Genomic DNA, 19728 nt, shown 5'->3' on the forward strand with positions numbered 1-19728 from the left:
AGGCTTCTCTTCTTCATCCTTTTTTCTTATCGTGAATCCAGTCTGGAAAACTGTGTTTTTGCCTAAGTGTCAAAATAAGCATACCATGTTCCTTTCTTAAGATGGAGTCCTACTCTAGACACAACTGACTTTGTTAGAATTCTTATAACAAGTGTAATAGACAATCTACGTTCATACAAGGAAGATTCTGAGGTCTGTATCCCCATGTGATGACTGGTGTCCTCCAAATCAGAAAATTATTGGGGAAAATAATGTAGCTATTTACTCAAGCTTAAATATGATTGCCACTAAGACACCACAGCTGCCAGATTCCTCACCTGCTATACTGAATATCCTTGTTTATTGACGTTTACCCAAATTAGGCTCAAGCATATTATTTGTCATTTCTTTAGCAGGCCATTCCAATCCAAGTGAACTTTTATTACTGCCTATAATCCTAGGACATTTCCTTAGTCAATTCATTCTCTGACTTCCTTGAGCAATTATCTCCTATCATCTCTTCTCTCCTGAACCACTCAATATTCTCTCCCCCTTCCCATGCAGATGAAGACATTCTCATTAGATAGCTTCTTCAACCTCACAAAATATATCATCTATACAACAGACAAAATAAACCTATTTTTACTAAGCTATCACCTCCACTTACACCTTAGATCCCATTTCTTCTCGTCTGCCAAGGGCATTCCCTTCTCAAGTATTCACTCTTTACTGGATCTTGATGTAAACATACAAATGTGCTGTTGCTTCTTCCATCTTAAAAAAGATTCTCCTGAGATCATTTCCTTATTTTTCTACTCTCTTTTAAAGAAAAACTTCAGTTGCCCACACTCCCTGGTTCATTTTCACACTCACTGGCTCTGTCTGGAACTCACTTCTATCCAGGATTTCATCTCAGACACTTTACTAAAACAGCTCTTGTCGAGTTAATCAATGACCTCTGCATTACTTCTAATGTTTCATTTTCCATGTCTTCATCTTATTTGACTTCCTAGGAACATTTTACACATTCACTTGCTTTTTCTTGCATTACCTCAGTTGGTCACTTGGCTTCTGGAGCACCACACTGCCCTAGTTTTTCTGATACCCGACCATTCTCTATCTCCTGTGATGAATGCCATTCCTTCCCTAATGTATAAATATGGAAGGGCCCTGGGACTTACTCCTAGTAACTTGTTTTTACCTCTATTAACTCCTTAGATGACCCTACGCAGTTTCATTGGCTTTAAATACAATCTTTATGCTGAAGAGTAAAATTTTACTTCAGACTCAACTTCTCCCATAAACTTCAGACCTATATGCAAAGTCTTCACTTGAGTAAGCTTCTTTAAACAAAATCATTACAAACATTTCTCCCTTAGGCTTACCCATTTACCCATTTTAGTAAAGAGCACTGGCATGTGTGCATATTGTTCTTAGTGTCTCGCTGTATATCACATCCCATGTTAAGTCTATCAAGAAGTTTTGTTATCAAATAGTAGGTCTTATTCATTCTTTCTATTTCTTTGTACCGATTAACCCACAAAAATTAAAAAGAAAAAATAAGTTTTGTTAAAGCAGCACATAAATTCTACCACTTCTGGTTTCCTCTTCTGTTATTGCCCCATCCCACACCATCATCATTCCCTAGAACATGGTCATAGCACCCTAAATTGTTCCCTGCTTGTACTCTGGTCATTTCTTCATGGAGCAACCATAGCAGTCCCTTTAAGACATTAAAGATAATTATTCTTTGCTTAATACCCTTCTGGATCTTCCTATAACACTTAGAAAAATATCCAAAGTCTTTTCTCTAAATGTACAGAGTTCTACAATTACTTGGGCTAGCCCAGACTAACTCTCCATCCACATCACTTATCACCCTCACTCTGATTCACTAATTCCAGCTACCTTGGCCTCTGGCTATTTCTCTCATCAACCAAGCATGCCCTTATCTCAAAGCCTTTGTACTGGAGGTTTCATCTTCCTGGAATGTTCTCGCTTCAGGTATCTTCTCCTTGACTTTATTCAGACCTCAATTCAAATGTCACTTCCTTCAAGATGCCTTCAGACATAGAATATATTCAACATCACCTCAAAACTCACTGTAGAAGACATTAGGTGAAAATGTTCTAAAGTACAGTATGTAAAACTCACAGTAGTGTTACCTGAGAGGCTGGGAGATAATTGTCAGAGAGAACAACGTTGTGCCTCTCACATATGTTAACATATAACTAACAGTATCCTCAGATGCTGAATACCTCATTCCAAATATACTCACCCCACTGACGTTATTTGGAGACTATTTGTTGGAAATTCTTGCATTCATAAACAATTTGGACAGTATATCAAAATGTTCATATCCTTTTGCTCTTGAGATGGGTGTTACAGAAAAATATGTGGGGTCCAAATACCACTTATAGTGCCTGTGATCGTGAGTGACTTATTCAATGCTATATCCTCAATGACTTCATTGTTAAAAAAGAAAAAATATACACATAAAAATTGTCTGAAAACTAGAAATTTACTAGTAACCTAAAATGAATCTTGACAAATTTGATACCATGCTTGTTGGGTACAAATAATGACATAGAATTGGCAACAACTATTTAGGCACAGGTCATATATCAGTTACTTCACTACAGTGTAACACTATAGAATTCTGGAAGGGTTAATATATTCATCAAGTTCTTACTTTAATACCATATAGGAAAGAAATAATTTTAAAAAGAAAGAACTGTTTCAAATTCAAAGAATATAAGCTGTTATAATAAAATAAATCTATATGGTTATTTATTGGCATAAAACTTTTCTTGGAGCAGCTTTAAAATCCTGATATTCATGTAGCAGTGACAACAGGCTAATTCCAAACTAGTAAGCAAATTATTCTTGTTTCACATATTTCGTTATAGTCCAGCTAATGCCTTTCAATTTGTGTAAGTTACATAATAAATCAATGATAGATTAAAAAGAAAGAAAATAATTGCAACTCAAACATAAGTATCAAGACTGATTTAATTTCTCAATCACTTTTAATGCTAATATTCTTTTTAAATGTTTTTATAAAATGAGTGTATGTAAGTGTTATTCCAATCTTGAATTATTTATAAAAAGATTTTAAATGACCCCAGTTAGTACATTCTATTTAATTACCTAAGAAGTAGCAAAATCATCTTATCACTGAAAGAAAATGGATAAAATGTTAAGAACTACTAAACATAATATTAATTCTTGGAGTATACCATCACAAAGCCAGCATAGATGTGGTTAACAAGAGAAATCCTCACCTTCTAGAATGGCTCGTTCAAGTGTCCAATGGTACAAACGGCATAGTACACCATCTGTGAGACGACATCCAAGGATTCTTGGATCTGGAAGAAACCCCTTCCTGTTTTTCTCTCGAGGGCTTTCCTTATCGTGGACTGTAAGAAAGTTTAATTACTCAGCTAACACGGCCTTTGTAAGTTCTGGTTCAGACTTTTGGAACAGTCCCAGTTTGACCCCAAGAACTTTCTCTTTTTTTCCTTCCTTTCTTCCTTCTCCTTCCCTCCCTCCTTCCTTCCTTCCTTCCTTCCTTCCTTCCTTCCTTCCTTCCTCCCTCCCTCCCTCCCTCCCTCCCTCCCTCCCTTCCACCTTCAAGCTAAACCACAGTTATTTTAAACACCCACTTTTACTCTTTCTAAAAATTCTTGACCTCTTAAAATTCCTACACTTTCATCTTTCTTTTTACTTGCATTCTTGTTTTCAAGAACATGGATTTTCACTGGGCTGTTCCCTAAGTTCCTGCATTTACCTTGGGCTTACTTTTGATTTCATGTCATTTGCAAAGCAGACGTGGTTGACATTCCCCAAGATCAATCATGGTAAAGCCATTCTTTGCTCAGATTACAATTTCTCCTGATACCTCAAATGTTTCAGGTGCCACGCTGAGGGAAAATGCCTTTCAGAATTTTAATTAATAAAATTTTACCACAGTTTCTACTTTACTTGTACATATCAATGTATTTTTCTCATTGGATTTCAAGAAGAAACAGAAAATATAACTTTGCTTTTTCCTTTCTTAGATCATATTGTTTACTGTCTGCGTGCTACCATTTCCCTTTTTTCAAAAATTAAAAAAAAAAGCTCTCTATTTGAATGTCAACTTAGCGATCATAAGCTGAAATGTTTAGTTCCTGGATCCAGCATATGTGCTTTAAAGAAATGTGGACAACTCTGGGCTTTCAAACTGTTTAAGTGAAAGACATTTGTAGAAGAAAATCACGTATAAAACTGGATCAGTTAACTATTGCTGCACAACAAACCACCCCAAAACAAGAACCATTTACTTGATCATGAGCATCGGGCTTGAGCTCTGCTGGGTGGCTTCTCTGCTGATTTCTCCTAAGATCACTCATGTGGCTGCATTCATCTAATGGCTCGACTGGGCCTGGATAATCCAAGATGGCCTCAATTATGCACCTGGAAGTTGGCACTGAATATTGCCTGAATGAATGTTTTGGTTCTCTTCCATATAGTTTCTCATTCTCCAGGAAGCTAGCAAAAGGTTCTTCATGTAATTTCAGCAATGTTCCAAGAGAGTGAAAGTGGAAGCAGCAAAAAGTCTTAAGGCCTAGCCTTGCAAATCACACAACATCATTTTGCCAAAGCAAGTCTCAAGGCCACTCAGATTCAAGGACTATGGGAATAGATATCACTTATTATGGGATAAATGGCAGCATCACACTGCAAATGAATCAAGGCAGTATAGTTTATTGGAGGTCATTATTAGAAAAACAAAATGATTTCTGTCTTAATAAGAACTGTCATACTTTTATCCATAAAACATAATTATGACTTTTTAAGTGTATTCTTCCAAACTAGACTGTAAGCATATTAAGGGTTAACATCCTACCCGCCACGCCTTGGGGCCCACAGCATTTAGATGAGCATCTTTACATAGTATGAGTGCAAATATTAATAATAAAAATATAGTAGTAGTACTAGTACCAGTAGTATTTGTAGCTAATATTTATTATTTCACTATAGTCTAAATTCTTTGCCCAAATTATTTCATTTAATACTTACAACAAGACTCACAGAAAAGTGTTGTTTTCAGTCAAAAGATAAGAAAGCTGAACCTTAGCAGGAAGAAATAACACAGCCACGAATGTAACGGGCAAAGGTGAGACTACAAACCAAGTCTGCGTGTCACTGAGCCCATCATTTTGACCACTATGTTACATTGCCTTAGTTGAAGACAGTTCTGAGGACTGTGGCACAAATTGTTTTGTCTAACTCCAGGCAGAAATATTCACATGCCACAGGTATAATTGAGTCTTTTATCTACTACTTCATACATTTTTCCTTAGTTATTAGTTTAGATGTTGCAAGTCCTGAAGGTGTCCAAAGGTGATTCATTTCCATTTCAATTTCAACACATTTGGAGTCATTTTATCCATCTATGGGGAAAACAGATTGTTGTTTTTATTTTGATTTGGTTTTCTTAAAAAAGAAAACATGGTTTACTAGGTAACAATACCATAAATATTTGCCTGGGGACATCTCTTTTGGCCGACAATCTGTTTGTAGAGTTCAATTCCCATCAGCTCAGCAGTTGAGATTAATGATGTGGGAAGGGTTTGAACACTCCAGGTGGGAGAACGGGTGATTTAACAGTAAAGCTGTGCAAATCAATCTACCTCACATCTCACAGTCATCTTGTGAGTTTACAGAAAAAGAAAAGGTAAGAAATAAAAAAAGGGATATGGGGAGAAAAAAATAATACTTATTTCAAAGTAGGGAGTTATATGTGATGTAGGCTTACTTTTTATATTTATCTTTTAAATTTCTTTTATTACAATATGTATTTGTTACCAAAAACTCCACTATAATGTACCTACCATTGATGGGAATTTACCTAACACAAATAATTCCCTTCATTTTCAGAGCCCCAGTTCTAAATGAGAGGTAGGCTGAAGTTCTAGCTGTGGGCAAGAATTAAGAGGAAAAAAGAATGATGCTAAATAGGCTCCTTCAGGCAAAAAACTTTTGGAGCAGGAGAGGATAAAGATGGGTTCCTCTGTTCTCAGGATTCGGGCAGCCTAATTTTTCCTGATAAGAGCAAAAAAAAAGAGAAAAAGGGCTTCCATTTAACCTGAATATTCCTGAAAATGTTTCAGACATTCTGGAAAACCCAACCAGGCACAGAAGGCAGAACTGTTCCTAGACAGCACCAAGGTGGATTTGAATCATATGGTCTGACTCCAAAGCTCAGTTAGCTTCTATACAGGCTCACCTTGTTCATCTTGGTCATTTTGCACAATGACACAACCCTACTTTTTGGAAATTTGGAGGGCATTATTTCTCAAGTTATAAAAGAGTTGTACTTTATATAATGATAATGGAAGGTATGGGAGAAAAATATATGTGAAAAATAATGTGTTAGTAATAGCAACACAAACTAAAAAGTGTCTACTGTGGTGAAGACGCTAGCTGTGCCCTAATGTCCGTTTTTGTCTTCTCCCATACTAATAGAATATTAGACATTTTTTTCTGACTCATAGCTTCCCAAAATAAAGACAATATTTCTCAGGTTCTCTTGCTACTGGGTATGGCCATGTGGCACCTTATTTTGGCCAAAAGGACATAAAAAAGATATAAGTGGAATAATTCTGTATTCATTTCCAAAAGCTTTCGTTGTAAGACACCTGGATGTTCTCCTTGCTTCCTTCTTGTTTATGGGGATATGAGAGCCGCCACTCTTGCAGTTACATCAAATCTTAATTACCAGAATTGACATCTTAAGAGACGGTAAGAAAATACAGAAGGCACCTGCGGCCCTGAAGACTGTGTGACAGAACTATCATACTAGCTCTTTGTGAGATACTGTCATGTGAGAGAGAACTAAATGTCTTTCACGTTTGAGTGACTGTCATTTTGATTTTCTTTTGCTTTCAGCCAACCTAGTTCTAGGCAATGCACCTAAGAATAAAATTAATAAGAAATGATGGACATACATGAATATTTTAGTCAGTAGAGAATCATGCTGATTTTTTTTTTAATAATTTCAACTTTTATGTTAGGTTTAGGGACTACATGTGCAGGTTTGTTACATGGGTATATTGCTTAATCCTGAGGTTTGGGATGGAATGATCTCGTCACCCAGATAGTAAGCATATTACCTAACAGGTAGTTTTTCAAACTTGTCCTACTCCCTTCCTCTTTACTAATAAAGTGTGTCCCCTGTGTCTATTGTTCCATTTTTATGTCCATGAATACCCAATATTTAGCTCCCACTTATAAGTGAGAGCTTGCAGTATTTGGTCTTCTGTTCCCGCATTAGTTGGCTTAGGATAATAGACTCCAGCTGCAACCATGTTGCTGCAAAGGACATGATTTCATTCATTTTTATGGCTGTGTATTGTTCCATGCTGTATATGTACCACATTTTCTTTATCCAATCCACCACTGATGGGCACTTAGGTGGATACCATGTCTTTGCTACTGTGAATAGTGCTGCAATGAGCATAGAGTGCATGTGTCTTTTTAGTAGAATGATTTTTTTTCCTTTGGACATATACCCAGTAATTTCTGGGCCAAATGGTAGTTCTGTTTAAGTTCTTCGAGAAATCTCCAAACTGCTTTCCACAGTGGCTGAACTAATTTACATGCCTACCAACAGTGTATAAGCATTCCCTTTCCTTCGCAGCCTTGCCAACATCTGTTTTTTTTTTACTTTTTGATTTTCTCGTTGAGAAGACTCAATATTACAAAGACCTAAATTCTTCCAAAATTGACCTGTAAATTCAATGCAAACAAAAATCTCAATTATTAAGATCTATTTTTGAATGTGATCCATTAAAAAACTTGCAATTCTGCATTATGTGGAAAATTAAACGTATGAAAATGTCATAAAAGGATAATAAATAGACTTGTTTTTTATTAAACTATACTCTAGAATATAATAATTAAAATAATGTATCAGTGGCATAAAAAGTACAATATATCAATGAAACAAAAATACATAAATATACATCTGTATGTTATATAAACATATGCTATATACACAGATAAGCATGGATATTTATTTGATATATGTTTAATACATATATAAAACTATATAGTATATGTATGTAAAGATATGTAAATATAACTATATGTTTAGTATTTTTTAAAACAGGAGAAATTAGAGATGTTGAGGCAATCAGCTATATATTTGGAAAAAACTAAGTTAGTTATATACTTCATATAATTTTCAAAAACAAATTCCAAATAGATTAAATATCTAAATATCAGAAACAAATCTAAAAAAGTAACTAGAAGCAATACAGGAAATATTTTTTTATTTTTTTTATTTTTAAGTTCTGGGATACACGTGCAGAATGTGCAGGTTTGTTACATAGGCATACATGTGCCATGGTGGTTTGCTGCACCTATCAACCCATCATCTAGATTTTAAGCTCCACGTGCATTAGGTATTTGTCCTAAAGCTCTCCCTCCCCTTGCCCCCTAACCCCGACAGGCCTTGGTGTGTGCTGTTCCCCTCCCTGTGTCCAGATAGACTGGATAAAGAAAATGTGGCACATATATACCATGGAATACTATGCAACCATAAAAAAAGAATGAGTTCATGTATTTGCAGTGACATGGATAAAGCTGGAAGCCATCATTCTCAGCAAACTAACACAGGAACAGAAAACAAAACACTGCATGTTCTCACTCATAAGTGGGAGTTGAACAAGAAAAATATTTTAAAATATAATTCTGTATTGGAAGAGCTCTTCCAATAACCTTCAACAGTCATAAGAAAAAAGTAACTGATTTCATTATATACAAATTCAAAACTTCTTTCCAGTGAATGGCATGGGAAAGTATCAGCAACAAATTTTGAAAAATTATTTTTAACATATATATGGCTTATTGTAACAAATAAATGATATATTTCTATAATATGTAAATAGCTGTTATAAATCCAATACAAATGGGGAAAATTTCCAAAGTTTTATCAGAAAAAAATACAAATAATCTATAAATTTAAAAATAGACAAATATACTTAAAATATACAAATACACTTAAAATTTAAAAGAAGAAATTCTATATATATGTATAAGATATCAAGTTTTGGGGTATTAGATTGTACAATTTTAAAAAAATTGGTAAAATTTTGTTTTAGAATAGGTATCGATGGAATTATGTGAAAGTGATCTGGCAACATCTTTTAATACTTAGAATGTACATACTTTTTGGCCCAGCAATTTTACTTCTAGGAATACATTTTACAAACAGTATCACCCATGTACACAAATATATGTATAGGGACATCTATTGCATCATTGTTCATAACAATCTTAATAAAGATTGAAATTCTATTTATAATAGAGACTTGTAAAAATTTCCAAAAAACATGAAGAAAATAAACAAGTACAAAAAAAATCAAATCAACAGAATATGTATTAGGCTGTTCTTGCATTGCTGCAAAGAAACACCTGAAACTGGGCAATTTATAAAGAGATTTCATTGGAACACGGTTCTGCAAGCTATACAAGTATGAAGCCAGCATGTGGTTGGCTTCTGGGGAGGCCTCAAGGAGCTTTTACTCATGGTGGAAGGCAAAGCAAGAGCAGACATGTCACACGGCTAAAGCCGGAGTTAGAGAGAGAGACTGGGAGGGAAGTGCCACACACTTTTGAATGACCAGGTCTCTTGAGAACTCACTTGCTATTGTGAGGACAGCACCAAGCCATGAGCTCCACTCCCATGACCCAAATGCCTCCCACAAGGCCCCTCCTCCAACACTGGGGATTACAATTCAATATGAGATTTGTTGGGGACATATACTCAAACTATATTAGACTATGAATAAAATGTTCCCATGTATGTAAACAAGAAAATTAAACCTCCACACCAAATTTATGAATGGAGTAAGAAGAAAGAAATGTGATTAAAGAAGACATGTGCTTTTTCCATGTGCTTTCATCTTATTTCAATTGTTCTGATACTTATTACTCATGTAATTACATATATAAATGCAAATTTTAAAACTGTTTAAATCTGAATGATAAAAGTTTAGTAGGACATGGGGATTAAAGGAAAATCTACAATTTTAGAAAAGAAAGATGCTGCATGTCAAAGAGGGATCCCCAGACTACAAGCTAAAGTTTGGCATTTACTACTACAAACATGCTGCTCATGTGAGCAGTCTCACGGGCTTTGTGCTGCTAAGGAACTCCAGGCCCCACCTGACTATTTTTTAAAGGTCCAAAACCCATTCCCCTCCAAATGCAAAGTTTATATCCTCCTAAATGATGTTATCTTAACAAAAGAAACATTCCCAGTGCTGATAATGTTTTGAATTTAAAGAATAAGCTTCGTTAAGACTGTCCAGAAATATCTTAAGATTAAAATAAATCCAAATGACAAAAAAATCACAGGTTTAACTGTATATAGCATTGTTGGGGTATTAATCAGTGAATTTAGATATCAGAAAAACTGCAAATTCCATTAGCATATGTCCAAGTAATGTATATTGATACTGTAAATTTAGATAAATGCCTCAATTTAATCATGTGTAATAAACTATCACTTATTTTATATATCAGGAAATAGCAGAACAAAAATGTCTAAAGGCTTTTAGCAAAGGTTTCCAAATAACTAAAAAATAAGAACATCAAAAAGTTAATTCACCCTGATCAAGCAGGCTTTATTCTTAGGATGCAAGCTCAGTTCAACATAAGCAAATCAATAAATGTGATTCATCACATAAACAGAATTAAAAACAAAACCATGCAATCATTGCAATAGATGCAGAAAAAGCTTTGATAAAATTTAATATCCCTTCATGATAAAAACCTTCAATGAAGAAAGCATCAAAGGAATACATCTCAAAATAATAAGAACCACCTATGACAAACCCACAGCCAACATCTTACTGAACAGGCAAAAGTTGGAACCATTCCTCTGGAGAACTGCAAAAAGATAAAGATGCCCCTTCTCACCATTCGTATTCAACATACTGCTGGAAGTCCTAGCCAGAGCAAAAAGGCAAGAGAAAGAAATCAAACGCATCCAAATAGGAAATGAAGAAGTCAAACTATCTCTCTTAATTGACAATATGATACTATACCTAGTAAATCCTAAAGACTCTGCCAAAAGGCTCCTGGAACTGATAACCAACTTCAGCAAAGTTTCAGGATACAAAAATCAACATACAAAAATTAATAGCATTTCTTACTTCAATAACATTCTGTCTGACAGCCAAATCAAGAACAAGAACTCATTTATAATAGCCACATTCCCCAAAATTAAATATCTAGTATACATCTAAAGAAAGTGAAAGATCTCTACAAGGATAACTAAAAAAACACTGCTGAAAGAAATTAGAGATGACACAAATAAATGAAAAAACATCCCATGCTCATGAATTGGAAAACTCAGTATCATTAAAATTGCCATAGTTCCCAAAGCAATTCATAGATTTACTGTTATTCCTATGAAACTACCAAGATCGGTTTTCACAGAATTAGACAAAACTGTTCTAAAATTCATAAGGAACCCAAAACGACTCAAATAACCAAATCCATCTTAAGCAAAAGGAACAAAGCCAGAGGCATCATATTACCTGACTTAAAACTATACTATAAGGATACAGTAACCAAAACAGCATGGTACTGGTACAAAAACAGACACACAGACCAATAGAACAGAACAGAGAACCCAGAAGTAAAGCTGCATTATCTGATCTTCTACAAACTTGACAAAAATATGCAATGGGGAAAAGATTCCCTATTCAATAGATGATGCTGGAATAACTGGCTATTTACAGAAGAATGAAACTGGACCACTACCTATCACCATATACAAAAATTAACTTAAGATGAATTAAAGACTTAAATGTGGGACATCAAACTATAAAAATCTTAGATGAAAACCTAGGAAATATTATTTTCCATGTAGGCCTTGGCAAAAAACTTATGGCTAAGTTCCCAAAAGCAATTGTAACAAAAACAAAATTGATAAGGGGCCCTAATTAAATGAAAGAGCTTTGCACAGTAAGAGAAACTATCAAGGAAGTAAACATATAACCTATACAATTGGGGAAAAATATTCACAAACTGGCATCTAACTAGCATCTAATATCAAGAATTTATAAGAAACAAACAAATCAACAAGCAATAAACAAATAATCCCATTAAAAAGCAGGCAAGGCACATGAACAAACACTTCTTACATACAGCCAACAAACATGAAAAAATCCTTCCCATCACTAAAATCATCAGAAAAATGTGAATCAAAACCACCATGAGATACCATCTCACACCAGTCAGAGTGGATATTATTAAAAAGTCAAAAAATAACAGATTTTGGTGAGGCTGCAGAGAAAAGGGGACACATATACACTGTCAGTAATAATGTAAATTAGTTCAGACACCTTGGAGAGTAGTTTGGCTATTTCTTAAAGAATTAAAAGTTTCACTACTATTTGACCCAGAAGTCCCACTACTGGGTATATACCAAAAGAAAATTCTATCAAAAGGAGACTTGCATTCTATGTTCATCACAGCACTAATCACAATAACAAAGACATGATACCAGCGTAAGTGTTGGTTGGGTGCAGTGGCTCATGCCTGTAAATCCAGAACTTTGGGAGGCTGAGGTGGGTGAATCACCTGAGGTCAGGAGCTCAAGACCAGCCTGGCCAACCAGTGAAACCCCGTCTTCACTAAAACTACAAAAATTAGCCAGGCATGGTGGCACACACCTGTAGTCCCAGCTGCTCGGGAGGCTAAGGCAGGAGAGTCACTTGAATCCATGAGGCGGAAGTTGCAGGGAGCCCAAATCATGCCACTGCACTCCAGCCTAGGCCACAGAGCGAGACTGTCAAAAAAAAAAAAAAAGTAAGTGTCCATCAATGATAGGTTGGAGAAAGAAAATGTGTGTGGTACATATCCACCATGGAATACTACACAGCCATAAAATAAAATGAATTCATGTCTTCTGCAGCAACATGGGTGTCACTGGAGGCCATTCTCCTAGGCAAAATAATGCAGGAACTGAAAAGCAAATACTGCACGTTCTCACTTATAAGTGAGAGCTAAATATTGGGTATATATGGATATAAAGACGAGAACAGTAGACACTGAGGACCACTAGATGGGGGAGAGGACTACTAGAGGGAGACAAGGGCTGAAAAACTACCTGCTGGGTGCTATGCTCACTACCAGGGTAATAGGTTCAGTCTCACCCCAAACCTCAGCATCATACAATCTACTTTTGTAACAAACCTATACATGTACCTGCAATTCTAAAAAAAAGTTGAAAAAATATATATATGAAGGAAAAATTATTTATTTTACTATTACAATAGAATATTAGTATTTTAGACTGCTTAATCAAATCTGTCTATAATTATTGATTATTAAAATATTTTTCATGTCTTATGTCAGAATCTTGCAAATGTTTTATCCGATCTAAACATAGAGTTTCAATGATGGAGAAAGGTATTCACTTTTTAACTATATAAATATGGAAACTAATGCTTGACAAAGAAAGCATTTACTCAATTACAGACACACCTCATTTTACTGCTTTGTGCATTATTGTGTTTCACAGGTATTGCATATTTTAGAAATTAAAGATTTCTGGCAACCCTTGGTCAAGCAAGTCTACTGACAGCATTTTTCCAACAGCATGTGCTCACTTCATGTCTCTGTGTCACATTTTGGTTATCCTCCCAATATTTCAAATTTTTTCATTACTGCTGTACCTATTATGGTGATCTGTAATCAGAGATCTTCAATGTTACTCTTGTAGTTGTTTTGGGGCAACACAAATTACGCCGATGTAAGATGGCTAATTTAACTGACAGATGTTGTGTACGTTCTGCCTGCTCCACTGGCTGTTTCCCTTATCTCTGTCCCTCTCCTCAGGCCCTCCTATTCTCAGAGACACAACAGTATTATTATTAGGCCAATTAATAACTCTATAATGGCCTTCAAGTATTCAAGTAAAAGTAAGAATTTAGATGTCCCACTTAAAAACAAAAGCTACAAATGATTCAGCTTAGTTAGAAAGGCATGTTAAAAGCTGAAATATGCTGAAAACTAGGACCCCTCTGCCAGATAGTTTACCAAATTGTGAATGCAAAGAAAATGTTCTTTAAGAAAGTGAAAATTGCTACTCCAGTGAACATACAAAAGATGAGAAGTGAAACAGCCTTATTTCTGACATGGAAAATGCTTTACTGGTCTGAGTAAAAATTCAAACCAGTCACAATATTCCTTTAAGTCAAAACTTAATCCAGAGCATGGTCCTAACTCTCTTCAACTCATAAAGGCTAAAAGAAGTGATAAAGTTGCAGAAGAAAAGTTTGAAGCTAGCAGAGGTTGATTCATGAATTTTAAGGAAAGAAGCTATCTCTAAAACATAAAAGTACAAGGTGAGGCAATAAATGCTGACATAGAAGCTGCAGCAGATTATCCAGAAGATCTACCTAAGATAATTGATGAAGGTGGCTACATTAAATAACATATTTTCAATGTAGAAAAATGTTTTATATTGAAGGAAAATGTCATCTAGAACTTTTACAACTAGAAAGGATACGTCAATGCCTGAATTCAAAGCATCAGAAAACAACCAACAAAATGCCAGGGGTGAGTCCACACCTATCAATACAAACCTGGAGGGTAAACAGTTTCAAATCCCCAATTAAAAGATACAAACCAGCTCAATAAATTTTTAAAAAGGACCCAGCTATATGCTGCTTACAAGAAACTCACTTTACTTGCAAAGACATACATAAACTGAAAGTAAAGGAATGGAAAAAGATATCCCTGGCAAATGCAAACCAAAAAAAAAAAAAAAAAAAAAAAAAAAAGCAGAAGTAGCTATACTTATATCAGATAAAATAGTCTTTAAGTAAAAAACTGTAAAAAGAGACAAAGAAGGTCATTATATAATTATAAAGGGGTAAATTCTGCAAGAGGATATAACAATAGTAAATATGTATGCACCAAATATATAAAGCAAGTTTAACAGATCTAAAGGGAAAGATAGGCTACAACACACAACAATAGTAAGGGACTTAAATACTCCACTTTTCACAATGGATAGATCATCTAGGCAAAAATCAACAAAATGTTGGAGGCAAATGATATTCTAGACCAAATGGACCTAACACATATTTAGAGAACATTTTACCCAACTGCTACAGAATACACATTCTTCTCATCAGCAAATAGAACACTCTCCAGCATAGACCATATGTTGGGCCACAAAACTAAAAGTAGGATCTATCCCAGCAATAAGATTGCTGGATCATATGATCAACTGCCATATGATTCATGAATCTCCAATTGCTAGAATACATCCAAAAGAAGAAAACAATCAGTATATCAAAGAAATAGCTGTGCTCTCATGTTTATTGCAGCACAATTTATAGTATCCAAGATGTGCTATCAACCTGAGTGTCTATCAATAGACGAATAGATTTTTTAAATGTGATACATATACACATTAGAATATTATTCAGCCATGAAAAAGAAAGAAATCATCATCTGCAACAACCTGGATGGAACTGGCAGTCATCATGTTAATGAAGAAGCCAGGCCCAGAACAACAAATATTACATGTTCTCAGTCATATGTGGGAGCTAAAAACATGGATATCACGGAGATAGAGAGTAGAATGGTAGTTACCAGTGGCTGGGAAGGGAAGAGGAGAACAAAGAGAATAAAGAGGAGAATAAAGAAAAGTTTGTTAATGGGCACAAAGATACATAAAAGAAATAGGTTCTACTATTTGACAGTACAGTAGGAAAATTATAGTTAATAAGAAATTATATATTTCAAATTAGCTAGAAGAGAAGAATTATAATGTCTCTAAAACAAGATAAATGTTTAAAGTAATGGATATCCCAATTTCCCTTATTTGATCATTACATAGATCAAAATATCATATGTGCTCAAAAGATATGTACAACTCCCATGTTTCTTGCAGCACATAAATGATATAGCAATAAAAATAAAATAAAAGCAAAAACATAAAAAAATACATTTTGAAAGACTACAGGAGCCATAGATAGTGATTCCTATGCTGGATCTGGGCAATGTAAATTAAAACTTCTGGAAAGAAATTGCCATTCAAGTTGCCATTAAGAACATTTGTGACTCATGGGAGAAGGCCAAAATGTCAACATTAACAGGAATTTTGGAAGGAGTTGATTTCCACCCACATAGATGACTTTGAGGGGTTCAAGACTTCAGTGGTGGAAATAATTGCATAGGTGGTGGAAATAGCAGGGGAACTAGAATTAGAAGTGCAACCTAAAGATGTGACTGAATTGCTACCATCTGATTATTAAACCTTATCAAATGAAGAGTTGTTTCTTATGGATAAGCAAAGACAGTTGTTTCTTCAGATGGAATCTCCTTCCGACGAAGATGCCATGAACATTGTTTAAATGACAGCAAAGGATTTAGAATATTACATAAACTTAGTTGGTAGAGCAGCAGCAAGGTTTGAGAAAATTGACTCTAACTTTGGAAGAAATTTTGCTGTGGGTAAAATGCTCTCAAACAGCATTGCATGCTACGGGTAAATCTTTCATGAAAGGAAGAGTCAATCGATGTAGCAAACTCCATCGTTGTCCTGTTTTAAGAAATTGCCACAACTACCCTACCCTATGCAACCACTACCCTTATCAGTTAGCAACCATTGACATTGAGGCAAAGACCCTCGGCCAGCAACAAGATGATGACTCGCTGAAGGCTCAGATGATTGTCAGCATATTTTAGTCATATAGTGTTATTAAAACAAGGCATGCACATTGTTTTTTCAGACATAATGCTACTGCACACTTAATAGACACAGTATAGTGTAAATATAACTTTTATTTGCACTGGGTAACCAGTAATTTGTAGTAACTCACTTTATTGTGATATTTGCATTATTAAGGTTGTCTGGAACCAAACCCACAGTATCTCCAAGGTATGCCTGCAGTTATCATCTCTCTATAAATCCAAAACAATTGCCTCAGAGGAGAAGCATGACATAGTAGAAAGGGTCAGAATCCTAACTCCAGCATCTACCAACTGTGTGAACATATGCTGTTTACTTACTCTCTTTGACCACTAGTCAAGTTATTTAAAATATAAGTAAATTGGTTGGCACATAGTTCATCTTTGCTAAAATAATATGCTTCCTTCTCAGTAAGTGTGCCAATGTGACTTGAGAAGGTGAAACAAAAGTCATAGTTTATGGAAATCATTTTTGATCATTTACAGAAGTAATAATCTAGAAATCATGCTTGGTTTAATAATCACAAAATAATCTAGATTGAGATTTCTGGGCCACCACACAAAGCTACTAAATTGTTCCAAAATTAGATGCAAAAATCTTTTTAAATAATTCTGATGATTAGGCATCAAGGGGCAATACTATTCTAGACCTTTTAATAAACACAAAGAAACATATTTAAAATAACTGGCAATAAATTTCTTTAGAATTAAAATAGCAAGAATAAACTGTGAGAAATGGTACACATTTATTTGCATCTTCTAAAATCTGAAGTCTCTTTATTTTGGCCATATGTCTAGGTTCTGATTTTTTTTACAGTGTATGCTAATATCTATGTAGCAAAGAGTAAATAAATGTCACTCTTGGCAAGTATTGACAGCGTCGTACTTATTATTCAAGTAGATAGTCCTTATAATCTAACATTATCATTATAAATTCCTAAAGATCATTTCTAGCCAATCAAAAGTGCTGTTCACTGAAAAAAGCTATATTTTTGCATTACAAATCCTTTGCTATTTGCTACATCTTGCTTAGAACTCCCTGTATCATTCATGACATATGACATTATAATGGAAAGACACACATGTGGAGCCACATACTGTGCTCCATTAACTCTATTTGTTTACTTAGTGAACGCTTCAGCCACTGCTTCTAAATAACTTCTCTTTCTGGGTCAAGAACACAAAATGACAAATGGAGTGTAAGTTTACAGAAAGTGATTCAAGAGTTACTTCTCCTTATCTCAGGTTGCTATATATCCTAAGAATCGGAGCTCTGGAAAGGTCCTCAGGTATCTAGTTCATGCTCCTGCATACAGGCTAGACCTTATATCCAGCTAAAAAAGAAAACTTTTGAGACTACATATGGAAAAATGAGTGTGTGTATGTGTGTGTGTGTGTGTGTGAATGTGGCATATAAAATGCAATAAAAAAATCATGTTTTTAAATCAATGGTAACCTATTAAAGAGCCTTTTCATGGTATAGAGAAATCACTCCTGGATATTACTAATTTTGTAAATATATACACTTCATTCAGTGGTTTGGAGTCATCAGATTGGTTAGTCTATTCTGTTTCCTAGCTTATCAACGCCAGAGCTCTGCTTACCCAGGAACACAGCAATATGTAGCCTAAGCAGTATGAGTTTAAAGACACTAAATTCTGTGTATCTTTTTTTTTTTTTTTTTTTTTTTTTTTGAGACAGAGTCTCACTCTGTTGCCAGGCTGGAGTGCAGTGGCACAATCTCGGCTCACTTCAACCTCCATCTCCCGGATTCAAGCGATTCTCCTGCCTCAGCCTCCTGAGTAGCTGGGACTACAGACACGCACCACCATGCCCAGCTAATTTTTGTATTTTTTAGTAGAGATGAGGTTTCACCATGTTGTCCAGGATGGTCTCGATCTCTTGACCTCATGATCCACCCACCTCAGCCTCCCAAAGTGCTGGGATTACAGGTGTGAGCCACCACATCCGGCCTAACACTGTGTATCTTAAAACATCTTTTTCATGCTGCATAATTTGAAGTGTATTTTCTCACCCTATTAATAGGTTAAATTCAATGAGAGCTCTAGAGCTTGACTTCATGTCTTCAAATCCAGTGTCCACCACTTTCTAGCTGAGTAGTCATAGATAAATTCCTTAAGCTCCTTGTGCCTCTCAATTAACTATCTATTAAAAAATAAATAAAACCATCCTTTAAGACTGTTGAGATAAAGTGAGATCATCCATTTACATAAAGCCCAAAAAGCACCGCCTGGCCCATTGTAAGTGCTCTGTGTTCGCTGTTAAATTTAATCTCATCATTATTTTAAAATCACCATGAAAAAACACTTGGCTGCAATGAGTCTCTAATTCTCTCCCATCATTATAAATTAATAGTAGTTGTTAATAGTTTTTATCTGGAACCCTGGTAAAAAGAGACACAAAAGAGAAAAAAATTCATTGCAGCATTACAATAACTAACACCATGTACTTTTTCTACACTCAGTGTTTGAATCTCTTCATTCAAGATGTTCTTCCCATCAAAATTCTAACCTTTTGTGCAAATCCAGTTCAAATGATTTCCTGTTGCAGGCAGCTCCCCTGAGCACTCAAATATGAGGTTACCCCTCCTTCTGGAAACAATAATGGCAGTTAACACATTGTTCTGATTTGCAAGGAAGTGTTCTACACATTTTAGGTGTATTAATGTATTTAGTCCTTGCAATATCCCATGAAGAATGAGAAAGCTAAAGTCTGGGGTCACATATACAGCAAGTGGTGAAACCAGGGTTGAAATCTAGGCCTTAGACAGCAGGGGCTGGTTCTTGACCTCTGCTCCTCTTATGAATGCTTCCAAAACTTCTACTGTCTTTCTGACACCTCTTCTGCTTTTTTCTCAGTGAATATTGCTATTTACTTTTTCATGAGTTTATACATTTACCCTCCAATTAGATTATAATCTCACTGAGGGAAAAAACCAGACTTTATAAAGCTTGG

The sequence above is a fragment of the Nomascus leucogenys genome, chromosome 7b (assembly GCF_006542625.1).
Source record: "Nomascus leucogenys isolate Asia chromosome 7b, Asia_NLE_v1, whole genome shotgun sequence".
Classification (NCBI taxonomy): Eukaryota; Metazoa; Chordata; class Mammalia; order Primates; family Hylobatidae; genus Nomascus; species Nomascus leucogenys.